Genomic DNA, 5,591 nt, shown 5'->3' on the forward strand with positions numbered 1-5,591 from the left:
ACCATGGATAATGTTCTCTGGCATTATTTTGCGAGTTCATAAACACAGCTACGTGTGAAAGGGGAGGAGGAAAGGGTCAGCTTTGTGTTCAGGACAGAAAGCTCCATTCTCAGGAGCTGACAGTCTATTTCCTCCTTGTTCCTTTTGATGTCTGGAGACTAAACGCTGCGTGGAGAGAAAAAATTCAATTCATTTAAAACATTTTGCATCAAAATGACATGCTTTAATGTAGTTTCTTCTGATGTTTAAATTATCTTTTCATCTCATGAGGGGATAAAAAAAAAAGCCAACGTGTTTGTAGTTAAAGTACCCAAGCAGAACTTTAAACAAAGGTCTGGATGAAGAGGAAGTCTCAATGTAGTGGCAGCTTTTAAGAGTAGACGCCTTTTTTCCCCCCCACTCTCTTCTGCCCCCTCTTCGAGCCTCTCTGAGACTTGTAAACTGAGGAGATTTATTGCTGCCCTTCCAAATGCTTCTTCAAAATTAAGAGTTCACATTTTTTAAATTCCTCAAGTCCTCAGGAGGGAGAGGGATAAGGGAAAGTGAGGACGGTAAGTGGAGCTGAGCACAGCAAAGGATCTTCCAGACTGTTTTGGCCAATTATTGCTTACTAGGAGGAAATCAGCTGAAGCTGCATAAAAAACACTCTTGGGGTCATGGACCAATGACTACAGTGGAGTTGGCTAAAATTTAGACTTCTTTAGCAATTGTAGTAATTGCTAATAATTTGGAGAGCTAACTCTGGCTAATTGTGTGCTGTAACCACAAGTATTAGTCATCTCACAGCTAAGGGAGAGTCTTTGTGAATCACTGTCCTTTGCCAGATGTGGCCAAGATGTAATGTCATGTGTTTGACTTAACACTGCTAGATGTGGAATCCATTCCATCAGTGAAATCCCAGCTCCCCTTGAGGCTGGCAGGGCATGTCCAACAGCCTAAATAACCTTAACACATTACTATTGCATTTATTGGTAGTGAGTAACCAACACCCTTCTTGTTCTGCGTGATTTAGTTCTCTTAAACCTCCATTGCATTATGCAGCCAACACAGACTGTTATTAAGACAGATAGGAAAGGAATATTTTAGGGACACTTGCAGGTTTTCCAGTGGGGATGGCCCCACTGTCCCTAAGGGGAAAAGCTGCCCTTGGAAATGAGGAATCTTGGAAGAGAAACTTAGGTGCAAACTTTTCAGGTATGCTGAAAGTGTAATCCCAAGTCTTTCCAATTTTGCTTCTCAGTTTGGAAGCAGAATATTAACAAGGTGTTGAGTGCTTTACCTCCACATAACAGGAATGGGAGTGTGGTTGTCACCTGTGGAGGCACCCCTGTCCCTCTGGGAACAGATGGGAAGCTTCCCCAGGGGAGGGCACAGCTCTCACTTCTATCTCCTGATCTGTCCGGATTTTGCCATTAGTGAGGTCCATCAGATTGTGTTCAAAACTGGATCTCATTCCTTTCCAGGTACCAAATATGTGTAAATTTAGATCACAACTTCTCCTGTGCTAGCTGGAAACAAGTACCTTTAAAAATAGCAATGCTGGGCTAAATGTTTAGCAAGGGAAGGATCATAGTTTGCATGGCAGTAGCTTTGTAATGTGGAACACTGACTTAACACCTTACGTCAGTTTGGTAAGTCAGCAGATGTTTTGAACAAAACCCTGTTATGTCTTTGCCTTCAAAACCAAAATCACCCTCGGCACGCAGATCCACAAACAGATATGATTCCTCTTGGCATGAGAGCCTCCCCGGGTCCTTTTCTGACCTGCTTTCCTCACCCACCTGCCTTTTGGAGCTGCTTTAATGTGATGTTTATAACAAGAAGTCTCTTACACATCCTTTCTGTTTTTTCTTGCAGAGGATATTCAACTCCTTTGTGTACACAGAGAAGATATCAAATGGAGAAAGTGAAGTTCAACAAGTGAGTCCAAAGGCCCTTCCCACCCCACACTGGGCAGTGTCACCCAGGGCAGAGTCAGTCTAGATTTGTGTCTCCCTCCCTAACATCCAGCACATCAGATAACAGCCAATGGAATAGGACATCAATGGAGTTTTTGGGCTGATTATGCATTTCAGAGTTCTGCATTGCCATGAGAAGGTTTTCCACCTGCTTTATGCTGGAAACCAAAGAGCCCTTGTGTAGCACCTCCCATTAATTGACTGGTTTTCATGCTGGAAGTGCCTCTCTTAAAATTGCTTTAATTCAAAGCAAACCCACTAATATTGTTATGAGTGCGGAAATGGTGTAAATTTGTGGAAATATGGGACAGCTACAGCCTTGTGCAGAACAGTTGTGGTTGAGGAGATTTGTCATTTTTGGGGGACATGGGGGAAAGGTTATAACGTATAACTCCTCAGTTTATCTTTGAGATAATACACCTCATGCCTGTTTGCATTTTAATAGATGCCTGTATTCTCTAAGTTAATTTTGTATCCATTTCAAAACAGATTAAATAGATCATGTTTTCGTCTTTAAGAAATTAAGGTACTAATTCTCTGTGCTCACAACTGCACCTCTGTGGTAAAGGCGATGGGTTTTGGGCAGCCTGGAACAAAGAATCAGCTTTTCCTTCCAGCATAAGCATGGGCCCACAACCTTCAGCGAGTAACCTGACCTTCCTAGACCCCTATCAAACCAGTTTTAATGTTCAGTAAAAACAAAAGTGCCTTAGAGTGAAGCTTTCCCTGGGGAAAAGGGAATTGCTCTTCAGTTGTGCAGGTAGCCTGATTGTGCCTGAACTGTGCTGCTGGTTTCCAAGGGCAGATCAGTGCTTTGTGTGCTTATGTGCATTAAAACTGGGCATGTGATACAGCAACAAATGAACACTTTGTGTTTAGTGTAAATGGTATAATTTCCAGGTTGTTGGGGCTTTTTTCTCCCAAGGAAAAAGTCAAAGCAGAGCTGGATCAAATGGGATGGTGAGTCTTAGAATCATGGGATTTTTTTAGGTTGGGAAGGACCTTTAAGATCATCGAGTCCAACTGTTCTCCAAGCACTACCAAGGCCACCATGTTCCCAAGTGACACATCCACACAGTTGTTAAATCCCTCCAGGGATGGTGACTCCAGCTGTCCCAGGGCTGGACAGCCCTTTGGGGGAAGAAATTTTCCCTGGTATCCAATCCAAACCTCCCCTGGTGCAACCTGAGGCTGTTTCCTCTTGTGCTGTCCCTTGTTCCCTGGGAGCAGAGCCTGACCCCACCTGGCTGCATGTCCTGGCAGGGAGCTGTAGAGAGTGAGCAAGGTCCCCCTGAGTCTCCTTTCTCCAGGCTGAGCTTCCTCAGTTGTTCTTCATCACATTTGTGCTCCAGCCCCTCTCTCATTGCCCTCTGGAGGCTTTGGCTTCCCTGTAATCATGTACAGGTGGGTGCTTGCATGCAAAGGGACCATGAGAGTGTAATTGTCACCTGACTTGAAAAGTTTAAATCCCAAACCCTCCAACATCTTTAAAGAAGTGTTCTCTGGCTTTGTGTTGTGTAGGGCAGTGTTTTCCTGGAGTGATTCTGGGTGGTCTGTGCACCACAGAAGGGCCATGTGGGCTAGATTATACATATCAGATGGCTTTGTAAAGTCAAAAGTGTTTTTGGGAAACCAAGAAGCTGGATTAAAACTTCTTTGAAGTCCTGACTATGGATTCTCCACTTAGGAAAAAGCTCTGCTCGTTTCCCAACACAGCTGTACATGTTCACCCTAAGTAGATATAAATAGCTGTCTAAACACTGTAGGTAGTGTGATGAATTCAGAGCTGTCAGAGAAGAAAAACGAGGCCCTGGTGAAGCATAATTACTGTGGTTAAAAGCTCAACAGTGAAATGGATAGAAGAATAATTGAGCACTTCTGTTTCATTAATAACCAGATCTTTCAGCCTTAATGAATCACTAGCAATATAACCTGAGTTTTATGAGTAAGAGTAGGACATGCAATGGGATTGTCTTGAGCAAAGGCAAACAAATATAGGCAAATGAAATCCTTGTCTCTCATTCCTGTTTTTGTCATTCATTAACATTTTCTTAGCAACTGATATCCAAAGGCAATTAATGAGGGTTTGGTGTCAGCTGGGAGTTTTTCCTGGCAGACCATGGAATTGTTGTGGGGGTGGGGGTGGTTTTTGTACCAAACCATGTAAATAATGACTTTCAGTTTGTTGAGAAAGTGAAAAACTACAGCTGTTGGCCTTCGGGCCTAACTGTTTAATACCCTTGGCTTTCTTTATGCCACACAAGGAGCAGTTTACCTTTTGACATTGAGCTGGTTCCATGTTTAAGGTCTGCAGTCATAGAATTACTATTGTACCTAAGAGAAAATACCCTTTTGCTTTGAATAGGTTATTAGAAATCATGTGGCTATTGCAAAAAATAACTTGGTATTTTTTTCCTGCAAATTATTTCAATATCAGAGAACTCACATATGATTTGAAAATGTAGTAGTGTGAGCTAGTGATATAACTAAAGTGGAAGAGGAGTAGTTTTATTAGGGGAAAATCTATATAAGCTGTTTCCAAAGAAGTCAAGTGTGTGTTCAGTGTCCTGCCAGACATGTGGTTTCTGTGGGGTGGAGGGTTGGAAACTCAGCTCCATGGAGGAGAGAGGATGGTGAAATGGTCTTGAGCAGGAGCATATTTACCAGCTTGTTATGCCTAACTCCAGCAGAGAAGTTGGAGGAAAGCAGCACCAAAATCTCTGCAGAGAGAGATTCATAGCATCCTAGTATGTCAAGGCATTGGAATGGACCTTCGAGATCATCCAGCCCCAACCTCCTGCCCTGGGCAGGGACACCTCCCACCAGAGCAGGTTGCTCAAGGCTTTATCCAACCTGACTGTGAACACTGCCAGGGTTGGGGCAACCACAGCCTCCCTGGGCAACCTGTGCCATTGTCTTACCATCCTCACAGGAAAAAGCTTCTGCCTAATATCTAATCAAAATTTCCCCTTTCAACTTATCCCTATTACTCCTTGTCCTATCACTCCAGTTCCTAACAAAAGAGTCCTTTCCAGCTCCAGACTACAGCAAAAACAGCACAGCAACCATGGAGAGACCAAGAATCATTCTCTGAGCAATGTTTTCAGTACAAACAGGGTCCTGATGTCTCTGCCTTGGGTTGGGTTGGATTTTCTGTTTGGTTGGTTTTGGATTGGGCAAAGAGCTCATGAGCCCTTTGGAGAGGAAATGCAGCAGTGTGCTGAAAAACCTACATTTTGCTGTTGAGCACAACATCTTCCCTGACTGTGAAAAGTGGTGAACTTTTCATTAATGAATTGTGAGCCTCTTGGTAAAAGGTGATGCATCCTGTGCTTAATGTACTTCCAGGGTGGTTCAGGAATTGTGGCCCTTTGTCTATTTTCTGCTGTGCAGTTGGTGTGATTCTCAGGGATGTCCTGTGCAGAGCCAAAAGTTGGACTTGATGATCCTTGTGGGTCCCTTCCAGCTCTGAATATTCTGTGATTCTGTGTTTGACATCTTCCTTGGAGTAACTCTTGGGAAGCTTTGCCAAAGTTCCTGAAAAACCACAAATGAGTGCTGATCTCTGAAGGAACGCACATTAGAAAGTAGTTTCCTATATCCTGATTGAGTATATTTTCAGTGTCATCCAGA

The 5,591-nt window shown here is 43.3% G+C and overlaps 1 protein-coding gene across 1 annotated transcript in view; it reads left to right on the forward strand.

Annotated features, from left to right (window-relative positions):
* Positions 1–101: 101 nt before the first annotated feature.
* Positions 102–5,591, forward strand: part of CACHD1 (cache domain containing 1) — a 68,060-nt gene continuing 62,570 nt past the window's right edge. The window contains exons 1-2 of the mRNA XM_009069676.1: positions 102–137; positions 1,858–1,920. The gene's annotated coding sequence lies outside the window, so the exon portion shown is untranslated. The remainder of the gene's footprint in view (positions 138–1,857; positions 1,921–5,591) is intronic.

The sequence above is a fragment of the Acanthisitta chloris genome, unplaced genomic scaffold (assembly GCF_000695815.1).
Source record: "Acanthisitta chloris isolate BGI_N310 unplaced genomic scaffold, ASM69581v1 scaffold12302, whole genome shotgun sequence".
Classification (NCBI taxonomy): Eukaryota; Metazoa; Chordata; class Aves; order Passeriformes; family Acanthisittidae; genus Acanthisitta; species Acanthisitta chloris.